General features: G+C 40.1%; 1 protein-coding gene across 2 annotated transcripts in view; it reads right to left on the bottom strand.

The window, feature by feature from the left end:
* Positions 1-19509, bottom strand: part of rassf8b (Ras association domain family member 8b) — a 60777-nt gene that overhangs the window by 25786 nt on the left and 15482 nt on the right. Inside the window, exon 1 of one of the 2 annotated variants that reach the window (XM_015352137.2) lies at positions 11762-11784. The exons of the other annotated variant lie outside the window; for it this stretch is intronic. The gene's annotated coding sequence lies outside the window, so the exon portion shown is untranslated. Of the gene's footprint in view, positions 1-11761; positions 11785-19509 lie in introns of those variants that run through there. 2 annotated transcript variants of the gene reach the window in all.

Here is a 19509-nt window from a genome sequence, read left to right as displayed (position 1 = left end):
TGCCTAATTGACATTCTACAAGAGGAATGGGCTTAAGACGCGTTACAGATGTGCAGCTTGCACTGCTTACAACTATAGCTACATGAATCTCGTGACATTCACAGGAGACCCCGTTCATCACAGATGTTAATCAGCATAATGAATTTAGCCATGTCATGTCTTTACAAGAAAATGTCAGTGCACATTCTACAAAAGAGACAGCAATTTCCTGATGATATCTTTGTGAATTTCTTGCAGCTATAAGTGATAAATGTCTTCTGATGCTCATAATACATGTCCACATTACACAATGAGGGAATATGCACAAAATGGTATCCTGGAGCCAAATCTTTGAACACAGTTTATATAAGAACTGTGCTCTGTGCGTCCAGGGCACTGACAAAAAAAAGTGGCTTTTTTAAGGACAGATGCTGAAAAACATAACAAATGACCTGTTTCATTAGCTAGTAAATACAGGAAGGACAGAGCCAAAGGGTAGGTTGGGTAGCCCTTTAAGCTTCCTCTGAGTGACTCCTGCATGTGCATGGGGTGACTCCTGAGCTAGGAAAGCTTGCTGGTGCTCGCCTGTGCTTTACTGTAAAAGTGCAACAAAATTCAAACACAGGAGTGGAATATTAAATGTTGCAATGCCACAGAAGGTTTTCCGGAGATCAAGTTAATGTAAAATATTTAAGTAAAAACAAAAAATAAAACAACTGGAAGCACTAAAGGAAATGTAAATTTGCAATATTTAATACTGAATTTTTTTACATGTAAGAAAACTTGCTTTTTTGATATACAAAAGTCACAAGATCACCAAGGTAAAACTGAGAACTAACTATATTTGATTTAAGGTTATTCCCCCAAATATTAAACCTTTAAGTTAAACAGATGCAAACTACTAAATTAACATTCTGTATGACAGTCTTTAAAACTTGCGTGTTGATTAATTAAGAATACATTTGTCAAACACAGCAGCAAGTCTTCCTACATCATGTACTGTAAGTATTAAACTGGTAACAGGAGACCATAGTTCATTTTCACCAGACAGTCCAATATTACGCTCTGCCTCCTAGTAAACTGAATATTCCGAAAACAAGGAATTGCCAGTCAGTTTTACGAGTGGGATTTATCTATACAAGACTTCTTGAGAAACCAGCTGTTCTCTGATAAATGCGTAACACCTTTGTGAGGTGCACGACATGGGGGTTCTTCGAACATGGTAGCATAACATTTACGTGCCATGTTTTAAAATATGGGGACTTTGTAGTAAGTCTCTTTCCCTTTTGTTTAAGCAGACAGTTCAACAGTTTTTTTCCCCCAAAACGTACTAGGCAGGTGTGTACCTGAACAGGAGTAATAAAGGAGTGTGAAGTTTTGTTTTCTGATGCTGGACTCTGGAGCTTGTAGAGGTCAACCCACTGCTTCAGCCTATAAATACAGTGATCCTGGGTGATTCTGGATAACGAGGTGTCCCTCAGACTCACCCTACAGAAAATCCTAAATACTACAGCAGGCACTCATGACTCAAATCTGGCTGAGTTTGTCTATCAAGTCATAGGACTCCATGGCAATTCCTTCTCATGTGATTAAGCACTATGAACTTCAAGCACTATGTGAACTTCAAAATGGGCCTCCTACCAGGAAATGTTGAATTCCTTCCTATAAGACTTCAATAGCTAATGACATAATGAACATACATCAATTTTTTAACCACTTCATCCAATTCTGTTTTCAGGATTGCTGGGGAGTTGCAGCCATACCATAAAAAGTGCTTATTCTTCTGCGCATATGACAAATATGTCACTTAATTCTCATAATTTCCATCCATTTTCTAACTGCTTTATCCAATTCAGGCCACGGGGGAGCAGGAGACCATCCCGGCAAACAATGGGAGCAAGGATACACTCTGGATGGGAAGTCCATTGCGTGGCAGACAGAAACACACACACACTTATAATTATAATAATAATTGCTTACCACTTATATAGCGCTTTTCTGGACACTCCACTCAAAGCGCTTTACAGGTAATGGGGATCCCCTCCACCACCACCAATGTGCAGCCCCCACCTCGATGATGTGACGGCAGCCGCAGTGCGCCAGAACGCACACCACACACCAGCTCTCAGTGGGGAGGAGAGCAGAGTGATGAAGCCAGTTCATAGAGGGGGATTATAAGGAGGCCATGATTGGTAAGGGCTAATGGGAAATTTGGCCAGGACGCCGGGGTTACACCCCTACTCTTTACAAGAAACGCCCTGGGATTTTTAATGACCACATAGAGTCAGGACCCCGGTTTTACATCTCACCTGAATGACAGCACCTTTTTACAGTGTCCCCCGTCACTATACTGGGGCATTAGGACCCACATGGACCACAGGGTGAGTGCCCCCTGCTGGCCCCATTAACACCTCTCCCAGCAGCAACCTTAGTTTTTCCCAGGAGGTCTTCCATACAGGTACTGACCAGGCTCACACCTGCTTAGCTTCAGTGGGCTGCCAGTTGTGAGTTGAAAAAATGATGTTTCACACAAAAAAAATATCTGCAATTACTACATCAAGAGCTGTTTTGCCATCACAAATAAATAACAGTGATCTATAATTTCATAAGACACTTAAAAAATATTGAAACTACCATTGGTTTATAAGTTTCATTTAACTAGGACTTAAATACTACTTTTAGACTGTTGAGGCTGAAGCTTCATCCCAAAATACACCAATAAAGGCATTAAACTTGATTATAGATAAATATCATATTTTAGAACATGGATATGAATACCCTGTCACCTGTAGTGCTGTGATTTGACAAAGAACTAATTAATATCATATCTGTAACCCAAAACAACCATCACACATCGAAAAACGGATTTTTTGTGTTCCTTTCAGATACGCATTTTATTTTAAGGCATGTAAAGTTATTTGTAACTGCCAAGTCAAAGAACGGTATATGCTGAGGCCATCTGTATTTTTCAAGACTAATGAATGAATTTTTTCCTTATCTTGATAAGCTGTTCATTAATCTTGGCTTGTTCACATGTACAAAGGACATAGAAAAACTCACCACTGCGAGGAGATGAATCATGCAATAAAATTAAATGAAATAAGAAACAAGGAAGCTCACTCTTTTAATTGTATAAGATGTCTAAGAAAAAAGCTCATTACTCTAGTCTGTGTGGGGCTCCCTTTCCACTGGAGCACAATTACCATAAGACCCATGAAGAAAACAGACCTAACCCCAGTTTGGAGAATGCAGAAGGAAAATCTAGAAACTAACACTTTCATTTTATGGATTTTAAAAACCATTTTATGTACACTCCCATCAGTTTTAAACTAACCATGGAGTGTCAAAGAAAAAGTAAAACGCAATACTTTAAAATGGAATCGGCTCATTAAATCAAACAATGCAGCTTAGGAACAAGGAAAAAACCACAGGTCTCACTGTGTTTTGTCATTGGGAAATCAATGAAATGACCAATCTCAACCTTCCCATCATCGTATACCTCGTACGTTAACAATATGAATGCTACACAGTAAATAAACTGAAAGCAGAGTTTCAGACTCATTTAATTAACACGGGTGTGGAAGGAGTTTGGGTCTCCTGTCAGCTTTCCCACACCAAGACTTAGCTAAACACATTTTAGAGCAAACTGAAGCCTCTTTGAAAACCTTTTTATACAATGAAACCACACAACAAAAAAGCCAAGGTCAAGATTTTTTTCGAAATTAAACATTTTCATTTTTAAATTGAATGTTGAACATATTGCCTAGGGGACTGAGCTTCTAAAACCGCTTAAGAAATACACTGTTACAAAATATAGTTAGCTCAGTACCTTCATATCAAAATAAACATGATGGCACTACTGTCCACTCTTGTGATTTTCACAAATGTTTGAATGTATGAAAACACAGATACTGCTCTTCGGCACGCTCGAGTCAACCTCCACATTCCCCACGTCGAGATGAAAATTCTTCAAAGACTTAACTTAATCGCCTAGTCACTTCTTCCTTTGTAAGAATATTTAACAGCGTAGCCAAACAATGGGGCATTTAATAACCTTGCTGTAAAAACAAGACGCCCAACTGGATTTGCTTTTCCCTTTTGACATTAAGTTGGATTATTGGAGCAAAGATACTCTTCAAGTCAGTACATATACCCTTTCACACTGTACAAACTGGAAATTAGCAAACATTTAACTCGTACATTCAAATAGGAATATCAGTGAAGCACTTCTGCTGTGGCCGTATCAAGACGCATACAGCTGCTCTAGCTGAGATAACAGAAGTAAAAGAACAACTGCCTGCAGCACAGATGTGTTTACTGAAAATCAATTCCAAATCTTGACATTACCGCTTAATGAGGGAGGCAAAGTCATCGGAGCACCGTGAACGCCGATCAATACAGGCAGCTGACTTGACTCAGCACAAATAACTCCACAGCCTAAAGGTTCAATAGTTAATAGTCCGAAAAGAGCTTAAGTAATATAGTATTACAGAGTTTAATTAGTTTAGTACCTTATTATAGTATAGACTACCACAGAAGGTCACAAGAAAGGTCAATTTTTCTCTGAAACGCTAGGAGGCATTATTTAATTTAAAAAAAAAACATTGCGCAGCTGGAGGATTTATACATACTGTAAGTCTAAGGGTGTTGAATTGTCCGATATCTTACTCTGCAGAGACGTTTGGATAAAACTTCAAAACCAAAATATTAGCGAGATTGTGAACGGTCAGCCTCATCTGTGACTTTCTAAACAGACACCTATAAAAAATGGAATCACTTTAATAAGAAAAAAGTATGTACAAACACAGTATATGGTTTTAATGCAAGGCTGAAGGAATATCCAGCCTGTATCTAGAATGCTCTAGAACACTTCTTAACACTACAGTACTTCTATTATTCTTACTAGTGCTTCATTTTTAAAATTTGACCCGGCTCGCTCTGCTGGTAGAGCATGAGACTCAGTCTCGGGGCAGTGGGTTCATGTCCCACGTCGGGCACCAGGTCCTCCATGTTGGAGGTTGGGCACAAGGCTAACAACCCTGTCCTGTAAAAAACTGTTACGGTAACAGCAACAGGGTGTAGCTGCCCCTAAGTGCCGGAAGGCATAACAGGCAAACACCCATCATCCTAAAGTCTAGAGCGCGTCATTAGATTGCTGAAGGATGCTGAACAGGTTTATATTTACAGTAGTTGAATTAACCAGCACATCCCTTGCCACGGTTTGGTCAACATCCAGACTCGAACTGCAGTGAAAAGGCCATGGACTGTTCTCGGAGGACATGGTCAAAAGCCTGTCTCTATAAACCCACTTCCCCTGTAATGTCTCAGACAGATTCTACACCAGGATGAATCTCCACCCCCACAGTCCTCACCCCATCTGCTGTTCTCCATCAGGCCAGGAAGGACTGGTACCACTAACAGAACTGGAGCATCTGCAATTTCTATACACAGAAATTACTCACTACTTCAGAAATTCTTGAGAAACCACAGTTTTTATAAGAAATAAAATCCAAGGAAGTAATGTTGTAATAGCCTTTAAAAAAAAGGCATGGTGGATAGATTTAATGTGAAATCAGAGATTCTGATCTTCCTTAATCTTGGGTTAAACTCCATTCTCATTGTCATTCAATGCCTAAGGACTCAGGGGACAAAACAATAGTGGTTTTTATATTTGTCTGGGATGTGTATGGTTCCAGAATAAATGTGGTCAGCCTGGGTATCATATGCACTACACACTGAGTGACCCTAAAAACACTGCAAATTCTATTGTATATCATGATTCAAGGCCGATGTAGAGTACTTTATATACGGCTACACTAACCGTCAGAAAGACAAATGGCAACACAGAAAGTAGGTTTGATTAAACTCCATATTGGCAAAGCCTTATCTTCCTGCTGTGTCTGTTGACTAATGCATAGCGAGAAATGCATGCACAGAGTACATAGAGGGGATAGCTTCCCTTAAGCTGCTGGAAGAAGGCTGACAGAAATGACATGCCAGCTCATGTCTCATCACTTTACAGCACAACAGGCCGGCTTTATTCCTCAGAGTTTTTTTTAACTTGTCCGTTTCACGGCTCGTTCGCACTTGAATTCTCTGCGCGTCTCCTCCCTGCCAGCCTCCTAGCGCACACTACTCGTGGACTGCGCACAGCATCGGTTAGTGTCGCCTTCCTCTGCAGCAGCCGAGGACAGCATGTTAACCTTGGCGTTTACCAGCATGCTTCTGTGCCACACGCTGCCCCTGCCCACTGCTGCTGCCCTTCATCTCTCCCTCCAGGTGTGGAAGCCAAGTCGTTTCGTTCAGCGAGGAGAGTAATATTTTCCACTCAGTGCCTTGCAAAAGCGATCAGACCCTTGCACACTTTTCACATTTTGTTGCTTTAACGATTGCAATTATCTTTTTTTAATTGTACACTACCTGTTCCACACATTCAAGAGCAACGGGAACACAGATGGAGCAGATGTACAGGCAAATCTCAGAGGAAAACTTGCTTCAGAACTGAAACTGGGACAAAAATGTACTTTTAGCAGGACAAATATCCAAAGCACATTGCCAAAGCTACACTGGAGTGGGTTAAGAATAAGTCCAGTGTCCCAGTCCTATGGAGAATCTGTGAAAAGACTTGTAACCTGCTGCCCATAAGTGATCTCCAAGCAGATCTGTTAAGAAGAAAGGGCAAAAGCTGCACTAAGCTGAAGGTGGAAGAGACTTAACCAAAATGACATGCAGCTATAATTGCTACAGTACAAAGGTGCTTCCACCAAATAATTCACACGTGGGTTGGACACTTTCACAACATTTCCTTTTTGTTTCTCTTTGGCTTTTGCTCCCAACCTACATTTACAGCAAATGTTTCTTAGCCTTAGAAACATTCAGTTTAAGAATTCAGGTTTTGAATGAAATATTACATATAAACAAATGTGCACACAACACCTTGTAATTTAACCATAGGAAGGGTTTGAATCCTTTAGCAAGACACTGCATATAGTAGCTCTGCGAGACTAATTTGATTTAGTGTAATGTATTAATTTAGGTTTCAGATGCACAGATTAATTTAATAAAATACCAGCAATTCAATAATCAAAAAAAGACTGATAGAAAACAATTATTTAATAAACTTTGGGGTTGTAGTTTCATATACAGCATGACCTAACACTGCCAGTACATTAGTGCTGATCAGCTCAAAGCTGCCTGTAGAACTTCACAAAAATTCATTTAGGGAATTAATGCTTAAAACTGAAGAACAGCTGTGAGACTTTCTATTGATTATCACCATCTCACAGTGGGAGAAAAATATATAAGAATCTGCTTTGCCAGACAATTTATGTATTCGGGTTATATATGTTGTTCCTAATCTGTCCAGCAAAAATGTTTCTCTTCAAATATCACTGAATTACATAACTGGGACAGACTGACAGCTAATTCACAGGAACAGCAATATATTCCCTTATCAGATAGCTGCCTTCTCTCCTTTCAGTAAATTCAAACCAAGTAATGGAATGATGGTTTCATTAAGCGCTGCATGATAGAAAATTCTACAGTAAGGAATCAAAGAGGCAGTCTTTTCATGCATTTTCATCATGATTAAAAATCTGTCGAAAAGAAACCATCTTTATTTAGTCAAGATCAACAGGTTTGGGCATTAACACCTTTGGTTATTTGTCTATTACACAGTGCATAAGGCTTTACCGCCGTCGTCACACAAATCATCTGACAGGGCAGGCTACAGCAAAGGAAAAGAGGTGGTGCTGGGGCATGATATGAAGCAGAAATGAAGCTTTGTGTGAGAATGTTAAGAACAAGCTTCTGTGTCTGAATAACATTTAGACACAGGCTATAACAAAGGTGTTGCTTATTTATCAAAGTCAACACTACTGCCCTTTGTTTTTGCCCTTAAATGCTCACTGTAAAAACTTTTCAGTGAACATTGATTTGACTTTATCTAGTCGATACTCCTTCAACAAGAAAGCCTTTAATCTTTAAATTGATCTATTGTTCTTCAGCTGCTGTAGGAAAGCATGAGCGTTCTTTACCTTCCTTTGTAGTTCCCCTGCTGCAAATATACAGACATGAATCTGTAGACTGATCCCTCCGATATCTACTACACCATGTGAAGAACCTGATCTTTTAAAAATATTTCCAAAGTGCAGTGCCCAGTGAGAACAGGACTCGTTTTATCCCCGGGAGTAAATAGAAATAAGGCTTCACTGCCAGACTGCTCTGGTGAGCTGTGATGAAATTAAAACAAGGTTCACATCATGATAGAGCCATCAACTGCCATTTCAAATATAAGACAACAGTTTCAGGGCTGAGACCAAGCACATTGTAACAGTTTCATTCAACTTGTCACAAAGACAACTGTTTTCAGAACTAACTCATATCTTAACTAGGAGTGTGTCAATCAAAAACCTATGCCAGATAAAGTTTATACCACGCATCCAAGCTTTTCTTCCAAGAATACATTTAAAACTGAAGGTCTATTACAAGCAGGCAAGTAATCCGTTTATGGCACTCTGCAACTTTATCACTTCATTAATGTGGTACACCAGTACAGTAAGCCCTGCAGAGCAGTTTATCTATGGTGAAATATGCACAGTATCCATTCCTCTGAAAGGAGTAGGTAGGACTGTTTTTATTCAATGGCTATAAACAGAGCAATGATGTATATGTTGACATTAAAACAAAAAACAAATTGTTCTATTGACAGCCACAAGCATGCCCTTCCTGTCGACAAAGTGCAGTTTTCAAGTTTTCTCACAACCCTTGAGCTACTGTGCATGAACTTTAAATTACAGAAGGTTACAATTAAATCCTGGATTAAAAAGGGCCAGAGGCTACTTAAGTCTTTGTTTGTTTCCTGCCAAACATTCACACTTCAGATGTCAGTAACAGGTTCCCAACATTATGTCTCTTGAAAATTCTCACTCAATACCAAAAGGTTAATAGGTTTAGCTCTGCAAAAACCTTTGCAGCTCGTTGAGTGAAGCCACAGCACCCTAAACTCAACTTCTGTCGTTCCCGGTTTTCCTTTCTCGCCAAAACCAGATTCTGAGTGTTCCCAGGATTACAACCTTCAGGCTATGGGTGAAACAAGCTTCTTTTTGTATCGGTATTGCCTAATCACCAGTGTTAAATAAACTACTGTCTACTGAGCTGATAGAAATGTCTCTGCTCAAACTTCTTAGAAGGCAGCAATCTAGAGAATTCCTACAAAATCTGTTTAGGCTTCACATCAGAAAAACTCGGACTCACTGAGATGTTCTTTTCCCCCCCAAAGAACTGGACTGATACTTGAAGTCATAGCACTACAGTTTAGTTATGTCTGGTGACACTAAGGACACACAGCATACTGACCTTTAAATACTGAAAGTGTTTCTAGTCTCTACTACAAACACAGCCTTGTGATAATTTCTGTTGTCACTTTCACACAGTCTGAATCGAGGATGCGGATAACTCATTCACCTAGGGAACGCAATTTCAATTAAATTCGAACAATGGCAGCTCTTGAGAAGTATAAACATATCAAAGCCGTCTACTAAGCGACAATCTAAAGCAGAATTACACAGGGAACACTTACAAGGAAAAATAGATTTTGGGGATAAAACTGTAATCTTTTTCCATTGTTTTCATAAGGCAATGCAAACACCTTTTGGCTGTTACAAGCTTAAGGCACTTATTTTGTTCAAACCAACAGGATCATTTGTCATTAGTTAGATTTTAGAAGCACCCTGCACGGTCTTCCCAATTAATTTTCTTCTCATTTCTGAGGAAATGTGCAGTCAAATGTTTGAGCATGTTCAACACTGGAGTGCTCAATCCTTCCCATATCATTGCTATTAAAGTCTAGAAACTGGTAGCGTGTAACAGTCAAGTGTAAGACTGTGTAAGTGTCCTGTTCTGTAAATTTTTTTATATACACGCTTCAAAAGTCTGCTTTAACTGTAATCACACATACAGTAGGGAGCAAAAAAAAAAAGATTTTTTCCACTGGTTAGACGCCGACGTCAGGAGATGCCAGAGTCGTGCTCAGAGGTCCTGGAGTGCGGACAGCCTCGTACTAAGCTGTGGCACAAATGACGACGCACGGGTCGTAAAAAAATAACATTTACAAATCAACACGTCCGCAACCTGCACCCCTCGTCATGCACGTAACAAAAATACTAAAACCGTCCGAACCGTGCTATGTGCGTGCAAGGGTGGGGGGTGGTAGGTGTAGCCCCCCCCAGCACTGTCCTGGAAATTCAATGCCACACTTGCTGCTGCAAGCACTGGAATAAAAAGCAACAAACACCCACTGTAACTCGGGAAGCATCACCTCAGGTCTTTCCTGGTTACATAACTCGGTGAAGGTGAGGATGACGGGGAGGAGCCTTCAGCCGCAACGCTCCACCAGTCTCCATCGGGCATCGCTGCTGCCACGAGGTGAGCACCCAGGCACGCGGCACCGACGCGAGACCAGCTCTCCGGGTCGGGAGTCACACAGCCCCTCGGGCTGCTGGGGCCCGCTCTTTGAGCAGGACGTCGGGAACAATATTGAAAAACAACTGCCTACATCGCAGCCTCACGTCACAGAGTGTCTCATCAGCAAAGCAGCGCAGTACACAGTATACAACTACCCCCTCAGAGAGACACTGGAAGAAAATTAATGTAACCTTCCAGGCACTTTCTGAGTGACATTCTCAGTTATTAATCAAGAACACAGAGAGTGGTTGGTACTGTATACGGCTGCAGCAAACCTGCTGATTTCATACGGCAATGGTTCAGAGCTTAAAGCACACATCAGCAGCGTGGTATTAGTACTGGGTTTAGTCCACACATTTAGAAATGTCATTCCTTTTAAGTTAACTGAAAACCGAGAACCTTTGACTTTTAAAAATAAAAATAAAAATGGTGTGTCATCGGCAACAACTTACTACTATGTGGACGTATAAAAAGCATGCTGAAAAAGGGCTAGTTCAGATTGATGTTTTTTATTTCTGCCATCCATTAATGGAAATTCACTTCAAAGGCATTTACCACCCACAATGCCAAATTAAAATTTACATTTACATTTAGAGCCCATCAGAAAAGAAGGCTACCCATTGCAAACATGGAATTTCCTTGCATTACAAACTTAGTCTTTTCAGAGATTAAGAGCAGCCATCCTACTGAATTCCAACCAAGGAGATGTACTATTTCCTGCTGTATGCAACCATCCCGGGCATTTTTGCTGTTCTTCCTGAAACCTCCACTCTCCTTTCCACATGAAGCTCTGGTCCCCGAATCAGCCCTTCACAGAAAATCAAATATGCTTGTCCAACGACCACATCACAGCTCACACCTCTCACCATGAGCCCACTGGATTATCTCGGACATCGAGGGGGAAAAAAAGACAGGCAACAGGCAACAGCAAGATCCCATTCCCTGTTGCCCAGGCCTGGAAACAACTTCAAACAGGCAGGAATGCCTTGTTTACACAGTAACTCTGACCCAAGGCATCCTACACCGTCGCTTAGAACACAAATCGGATGTGTCATTCCATAGTCAAATCTCCTCTGTCAGGGCTAAATTTAGCGATACTTTCATTTCCCTCAGCCATTGGAACCCTGTCCATTGGATCACAGAGGATAAGAGAGGATAGGCATAGCCTCCCAAACAGCTTGGACTGTAGTTCTCAGAACTTCTATCTCACAATTAACATTAGCACTAAGCCTTAAGCCATGGTAGCTTAACGTGTAGAAAATCAGTAAGTGTTAACCTGTAACTAGAGCGGGCCCAGATGCCGTCTTCCAGCACTAACCTGATGTTGACTTGAAGTAATAATGCATAACCGTGTTTATCAACTCAAGGGGAAGACATCATGCACACATCAAATACTGCAACAGTGCAACCATGCACAACAGAGGTGTTTTCTAAAAAACAAAGAGCAAAATAGTATTCATTTTGAGTTTACAAACATTGCAATCAATATGTGCAATTAAAGAGAAAATAAATTATCTAATATTTGACAAATATGCTCTTTAGATATCTGTAAAGTTGGCCTATTCGGAGAGACAAAAACACCTGGTGACTTATTACAGTGACAGCACTCTCACTGATGATGGGTGTTGTTAAATTGGATATAGAAAGCTTAATGCAATAAAAACAAAAAAGCTAAAAGTTTATATAAACCACTCAAAAACAAAAATCACTGAACTAACCTTTAATTATCTTTTGCATATCATTAAATATGATTTAATCTGATCTAAGACACTAATTCACTCACTTCAAAAAACAAATACTTTAGCCAACAAAATATTACTCAAGAAAATACATGATAAAACCATGATTTGGGTGTTAAGGTTTAGAACTAGCTGTATTTTAATCACTGTGATGATCCCTCCTAGGAGAATTAGTCCATTACACTAAATGTTCTTCCCGGAGGTTCATCAAAATGCGCCCCAGCCCTCAGCGCTTGACTGCTGGAACTGAGTTTGTAGAAAAAGGGATTTGATGTTCAGTATAAAAATAGCGCAGTTCCTGCATTTAGCGAGCTCCCCCAGTAATTTGAAACAGGGAAAGAAGCTGACTGTTAATTCTGAAGCCAAGACTACAATGCAGGAGCACCTATAGCAGTGTGAGGTTTGCCGTTAACTTTTAGCTTCTGCAGGCAAAATCCAAACCCAGGCAGCGTGTAACAGACACCGTTATAATTAGGAAGCAGTTCAGTGTGGAAAATGCTGGCATGATGAGACACAAACAGATTACTAGCATGAAATCAAGGATTTCAGCAAATTACAGGCTTTGGCAAGAAGAGAGAAAAAGCACACTTAATTTGACTTTCATGTTCCCAGACGTAGGTAAATGGGTTATAATGACTGACTAAACTGACCACTTTCTCACAAATTTCTACTGAAATCTCTATACCGTTTTTAAATTATTTTCTCCCTTGTCATAGATAACAGCCAAGAAAAAGAAAAAAGTAAAAAAATAACACCCAGTTTGATTTGCATATACATACAGTCACAGAAACTTTCCAGGGAACTTAGTAGTAACTAATGCTAATTAAAACTAAAACTAATAAGTAGTAACGATTTCTTTTATTGTTTAAAGCACTGTACTTCAAGAAATAGTGACCAGCAGGAAAAAAAACAAAGCGTAGTGATGCAATATTCCTGGGAAGGTCAGCCGATTCTTGAAAACGATCACTGTCCTTCTCCTTGCTCCCCTTCCTAGGTTTTCTAAGCAGAAAATTGAAAAGAGGCATGTAGTGTGAATCTGGACACCTCATTCATCCAGTCTGAAGAAATGTATTAGTACAGCACAGACAAGCTAACGCACAACAATAACAGTAACACATTTCTCTATTTCCCAGCCCCTCTTTTAAAAGGCATTTCTTCAAGACCTAGGTTATAACACAAGGAAAAACCTGTTCCAAAATGCAGAACGCAGTAGAAAACGTAAAACAAACATTCATCATCATAGATTAGGTCGCCTGAATTGTATGCATTATTAGCTTACACTTTAAACTGATATACTGCATCAAAGAAGTGTAATCGCAACTACTTAGCTATTAGAAGCATTATACTTAATACAGTACAAGAACCGCAAATCCCTCACAGATCGTGTCACGCAGGGGATACTGCCTCATAAAGGTAATGGAGTAAGTCATTGCAGCATAACATTTTCATCTTCCTCATGAAGACCAGGTGCAAAACGTTGCCACAAAATAACAATGAAAAACCCTTCTAGCAGGGAATGACATCCAATCTCACATTTGTGTAGTTGGACTACTCAGGAGGCTACCAAGCAACAACTGAATAAATTAAGGTTTATTCCATGCTATAAGGAAAATAAGAGACCGTTTCAGCTGTGGAGCCTTTTAGTTAACTCCTCAAACTTAAACTAGTGCTACTTTTTTACATAGTGACCCCCCTCTTCGGCACTAAACGTGGTTTAGATCCTTTAATCAGAACCATTCATGGTCATTTATGCACAATGAAGTAAAAAAAAGTACTAGTATATCTGGACCAGCAGCTCGTATTCCTTCTCTCCTAGAAAGGTAGAAAAAATGTTCATGACACTTCAGGAGGACTCTAAACTTTGTCATTCTGAAATGCTTTGATCGCATATGAACATTTGTTTGAGGAAAGTTGCATTCAACTATACCCTAGATTGGGTTGTCATTTCACTAAACATCTCCTGAATAACTCAAGATTTCTATTGGACAATCAGGAGCTCTGTCTCTCTGAGAGCACTATATCTAGCAGTTAAATGACACGATTCAAAATTAAATACTACTTTAATTATCAGTTTCAACATAAAGGTCAGCTGACTACTCTTTTCTGGTCAGTGTCTTATGTTCCCTAAGCAGCAGAAAAATGCAGTGTGTAAACCCGAAGAACGTGTACTACTCACAAACTAAACCAATCAGTTAATCCTTAATCACAGAAAATACAGAGGTAATATCGTTTATTTATTATTTTTGTAAATGCCAGTATCACACATTTCAGGTTCGTTCACCAAATATCTAGAATGGAAAAAAGAGTGTGCCTATCATACATACAGAATATTATATGAATTATTTAATGGCAACCTCCAAACACGAAATACGAGTATTTAGGAACATGTTAATATCTGAGTACTTTGTGACGTGAAGAATATTCCACAGTAGACAAATGAAAGTGACCTTTTGTCATACTTTAAGATACAGTACAGGTAGCAGTTAATCTCTGCAGGCCCAAAGATAAAGAAATAAAACTCAACTGAAAAGAAACAGTGAGGCTCAAAGAACATGAAAGAATTGCACAGCAATGGTCAATGACTGGGGAAAGCACTTTGTAAAGGTAAGATCAGGGGCTCCAGCCATGCCCAGTCAGACTGAGTGAGCGTTGAACATGAAGGGTGTGATCCAGAGCAGACTACCATCATGGGCGACGGAGAAATCGTTCTTCATTAGCACAAAGTGATCACTGTGTGGAGCAGAGAAGAAGCCTTCTGTTTAGGCTGTCTGTCTAAAACCTTTGACCTTCCAGATGTTGAGTCACAGGCACTTCACCTATTCAAACAGGATTTGCCCGTGCAGTTCATCAAAAAGAAAATTTCATCAGGTCATAGATCTAGTCAACCTGCGGATGAATTCCACTGTGTGTGATAAGATCAGAAAAAACAACATCCTTACTTCTTCAAAGCCCTTACTTAGAACCGACATATGCCGACATCAACGTTGGCTTAGAAAAACGGATTCAAAGCAAACACAGATCGGTATCCCTGACAAAGAACCCAGAGCAAAATGAAACGGCTTAATTACCTTCATGGACAGTATCATTTAAGAGCAATCTGCCCAGAGACTTGGCTAAGGTTGCACCCTGGAAGGCAAAAACAGCTGGAATCAGCAAGCTGTCACCCCACATGCTGAACGCTTGTCCTGGCTGCATCTCCTTCCCCCTGCACACGCTGTGCTTTTGCCAGCTGGGTTAGTCATGGCTCCCCAGCGACTTCCATGGAAATCAGTTTAATGTGGCCATAGACCCTCTCAGTCCCAGAGCTCCTCACACTTGGCTGCCAACCCCTTTTCAGAACTGGACGCAGGAGGATAGCAGCTTCTGGCACAGCGATGCTGAGGGGAAGTGGACGAGGCAAGAAAAACCCGAGAATCAAGCACTCTGCCTTTCCATCCCATCAGGAGGTCTGCTAAGCACGTTCAAGGTCTCGCGTACAGTAAACTGATGAACTGGCTTTCTAACCTCTGCATTTAGGAGGTCATTTATGTGGGAGATATCAGTCCAGAACCAGATAACGATTAAGATAAAAGCTGATTTTTCACACAGGAATGATCGTTCTCTTTATCCTGAAAATCCACTGACGGCAGGCAGATTCAATGTAATTGTTGCTCAATGCTGGAAGACTACAAACACGCAGCTTGTGTGTTGATTACGCTTGTCCTTCACTGCAGATGAAATGGCTACTTGGGGAGTCCCAATCACAGATGACTTGTAAGATCACATGAACAGTTACAAAACAGAAGCTGGCCGTCTAGCTCCTTTGCCTTTTCACTAGATAACCGATTCTAAGAATTGATTTGTTTCTTATCGTCTGCTTCTGTGGAAATCTGTCTTTGGCTTCCCCCAAAGACACAAGCAAAACATAAAAGACAAATAAAATCACAAAGTACATTAAATCATAACAGTAAATAATACATAAATAGGCAGTGGGGGGCACTATATTTACATAAATTCGCTGAGAAGCTTTCTTGCACAAGGGACATCCTTACAAATGTGTTTATTTGAATATAGTGCCCTATACCACCTCCCTAATGGAACATTACACATTGAGGATGGAGCAGATGGGTGGAGCCGGCTGTGATGGTGCTTGCTATTCTGAGATTATCTCCCAGTTATTTTTCCTGCCATTTTCCACATCCTGGAGAGGACTGTGATCAAGATGCTGGCTTCACCAGCAGGGCTGGGTACCCTGTTCCAGACCTCCACCACCTTTCTGTGTAAAGACAGACCTTCTGTTCTCAGTTTTAAATGCATTTGGCCTGAGTTCTCGAGCCCAGGTTTCACTATTGATTCTGAAGATTCTGATGTCGGTGTACTTTGTCACCTCCATCTCCTCTTCAAGACTAAAATGTTCAATATTTTCAGCCTACCAGTGTAGGACCCTCCCACCTACCTGTGACATGTAAAGGAATATAAGAGGTTAGAAAAAGAATGAATATTAACCAATACACAAATATCGTTGCCAATTCACCATAATTTAACAATAGTTATCATAAAAAATGACTAAATAATGTTCATGGAGACGGAGGGCGACTGTTCCTGACAGACAAATTTTGAGCTTCATAAAATGTTTAACTAAAAAAATACAAAATACAAAGTGTGCTGTTTCCACTATTTAATTATAACTTTCAAAAAGCAACCATAAGGGGTTCTTAAAAGCAGTAATTTAAACCAGTCGTCCATTCAGCATTTTCAGGTTCGCATCCAAACCTCGCCACAGAAAATATTGTGCAGAAATTCATGTCGCATCATAAACCGTTAAAACGATGCCAATTTTTTCTGCTTAACCAAACAGACGTTATTAAGCGCTTGCTTAAAAATCCTGATTCTGCTTAAAAAGGTCTTTCACTTGGCCAAAAGTAAGATAGACTTTCAGAGGACTGTGGCACCGTGGGGCCGGGGTTAGTAGTTCTGCCTCACAGTGCTGGGGTCCTGGGTTTAGTGCTGGGTCGGACCTGGGCTGCTGTCTGTGGGGAGCTTGTATGTTCTCAACAGTTGCATGGATTTTCCACAGGTGTTCTCGTTTCCTCTCATAGTCCAAAGATATAGCGGTAGATTAACTGGCTTCTGGGAAAACTGGTTCTGGCGAGTGAGTGCGTGTCTGTCTGCCCTGCAGTAGGCTAGTGGCCTCTCCAGGTTCTGTCCTGCCTTAAACCGACTGCCTGCCAGGATGGGCCCCAGCGTCTCCACAACCCCGTGTTGTATAAAGCAGTTAGAACATGGATGGACGGATGGACTTTTAGAGGACAGTAACGGCTAAATCTCAATCTAATCGAATCTTTTCTTTTCAAAGGAAAAAGTCCCCGGCCTCTTGAATTAAAATTGATTATTAAGATAAATGCAGAAATAAAAATCATATGGAGGGAAAAATCTGACTTCTTGGACCATTCATTTAGAGGACAATTATTTTCTAAAATGTGTTGTTTTTTTAAAAAGAACATAAGCCTAATGCAATTTCTCCGTTACTGTTAGAATGTTTTCACTTAAAATAATTCAAAACGCCTAAGAGGTCTGTGTAAACCCTGGAAAATATGAGTCATGGCCGAAACTGAGATCACTCAGGAAAAGCTCTATCTTCAGCTTAATAAACGACATAAAAAATAACCACACAAATTCAACAGACTTTTTTTTAAAAATACTTTTAAGAGAGCTCAGCAACACCAGAATAAGAAGAATGATCTACAGATACACATTTTGACACAAGACCAATTTATTTAGAAAAGTTAATCTAAACACTAACTCAAAATACTTTATTTTGCATTAATTAAAAAGTGTATATTTTTTATAACATTTTCCAGAATCAATTGTGGACAATGTGCTGGTTATTGGAACACAAGATTTGTCTTTCAAACTTGAACAGGAAAACAGTATTGTGGGGTACCAACATGGGAAAAACAAGAAGGACAAGTCACCTCAATCATGCCAACTTTAAACACCAGCCCTGTCCAACCATCTCTACAAGCAGCATGACCACGTTCCCCTTTACAGTACGCCAATATCACAGCGTGCTTCACAAAGTCAAATTCAACGCAGTTCTCAAGCGCACTAGTGCTACAGGTTTTAGGAAACAGATCTGATCTGACAACCGCGAATTACTTGTCAAATTAAGATATTTTAGCGAATACTGTACTTAATGTACTTCAGGTATGTAATTTAATTGCTGGAGCTAGTTACAAGTAGGAACTCTTAATTAAAATTTCAGTTGATCAACATCAGTTGTTCTTAACTAGACACTTTCAAATGTACATGATACAAGATCTCCTATAGTCAAATTAACTTCCTTTTCCATTCAATATCCTTTATGATTTAGAATGACAAATCGCTAATCTTTTGAAAATGTGCAACAGCCATATTGTGAGTGTTTTACTGACTACAACCCATTTAAATATTTATTAAATCAGAACTTCACTTGTCTGGAGTGGCGGCTCTGTATTTGACAGAAGATCTTGTGTTAGCACAGTGCAGAGTCAGGTTTACAATTAGCAGCTGCTGAGATTTTAATTTAATCCAAGCTGCAGGCATGTCTGCATGTTTAGCCCATTCACGAAAACAAATAACCATATCTCATTAAAACTGAATCTGCCATCATTAAATAGCATTACAAAACTGAAACATGATCTCAGGGGGACTCCTCTTGGATGAAATAAATACTGTTTGGAAAAGTGAATTGCGCTCTGTATTCTCCTGCCTTAGAGCTGCACACTACACAAGAGAGATAATCAGCCCAGGATGGGGATTAAAATAAATAGCCTTCTGACCTACAGGTGGTTCTGCTGCCTTTAAGTACCATCTGGCGGGTATTTGCATCAAATTCCCTTCTGCCAGAAAGGTTTCAGAGGCAACAATATGTTTTGAAACCTTTAACCCCAGTGAGCCTGAAAATAAGTGACAGCAGCAACACACTGTGCTTAAAATTCGACTTCAAATGCTTTCTGTCCCAAGCACACTTCAGGAAAGGGAAATCCAACTATGAAAACCTTTTTTTCTTGCTCACTTTCTGGTGGCAAAAAAAACCCAAAACACGGCCTTCCCAAATCTGAATCAGGAGGATTCCCGACACTCTGCTGTACTCCCTTGATCTGTGAGTCATGAAGGAAAAATCACAACACTTCCAGGAAATGAACAACTGCATTAAAAGGTTCCAGCTGATGTGCCCTTAAGCACAGCATATCAGGAGACCGGGTGAGGCCGAGAGTCAGAGACACACTTGCTGTAGAAGGTAGCTGATTTATGGTGGAAGTCCTTTACACTCCTACAGTTAATGTTTTGCAGACTTCTCAAGTAA

The sequence above is a fragment of the Lepisosteus oculatus genome, chromosome 7 (assembly GCF_040954835.1).
Source record: "Lepisosteus oculatus isolate fLepOcu1 chromosome 7, fLepOcu1.hap2, whole genome shotgun sequence".
Taxonomy (NCBI): domain Eukaryota; kingdom Metazoa; phylum Chordata; class Actinopteri; order Semionotiformes; family Lepisosteidae; genus Lepisosteus; species Lepisosteus oculatus.
Note: the sequence above shows the minus strand (reverse complement) of the source record. Positions and strands in the feature narration are given on the sequence as shown.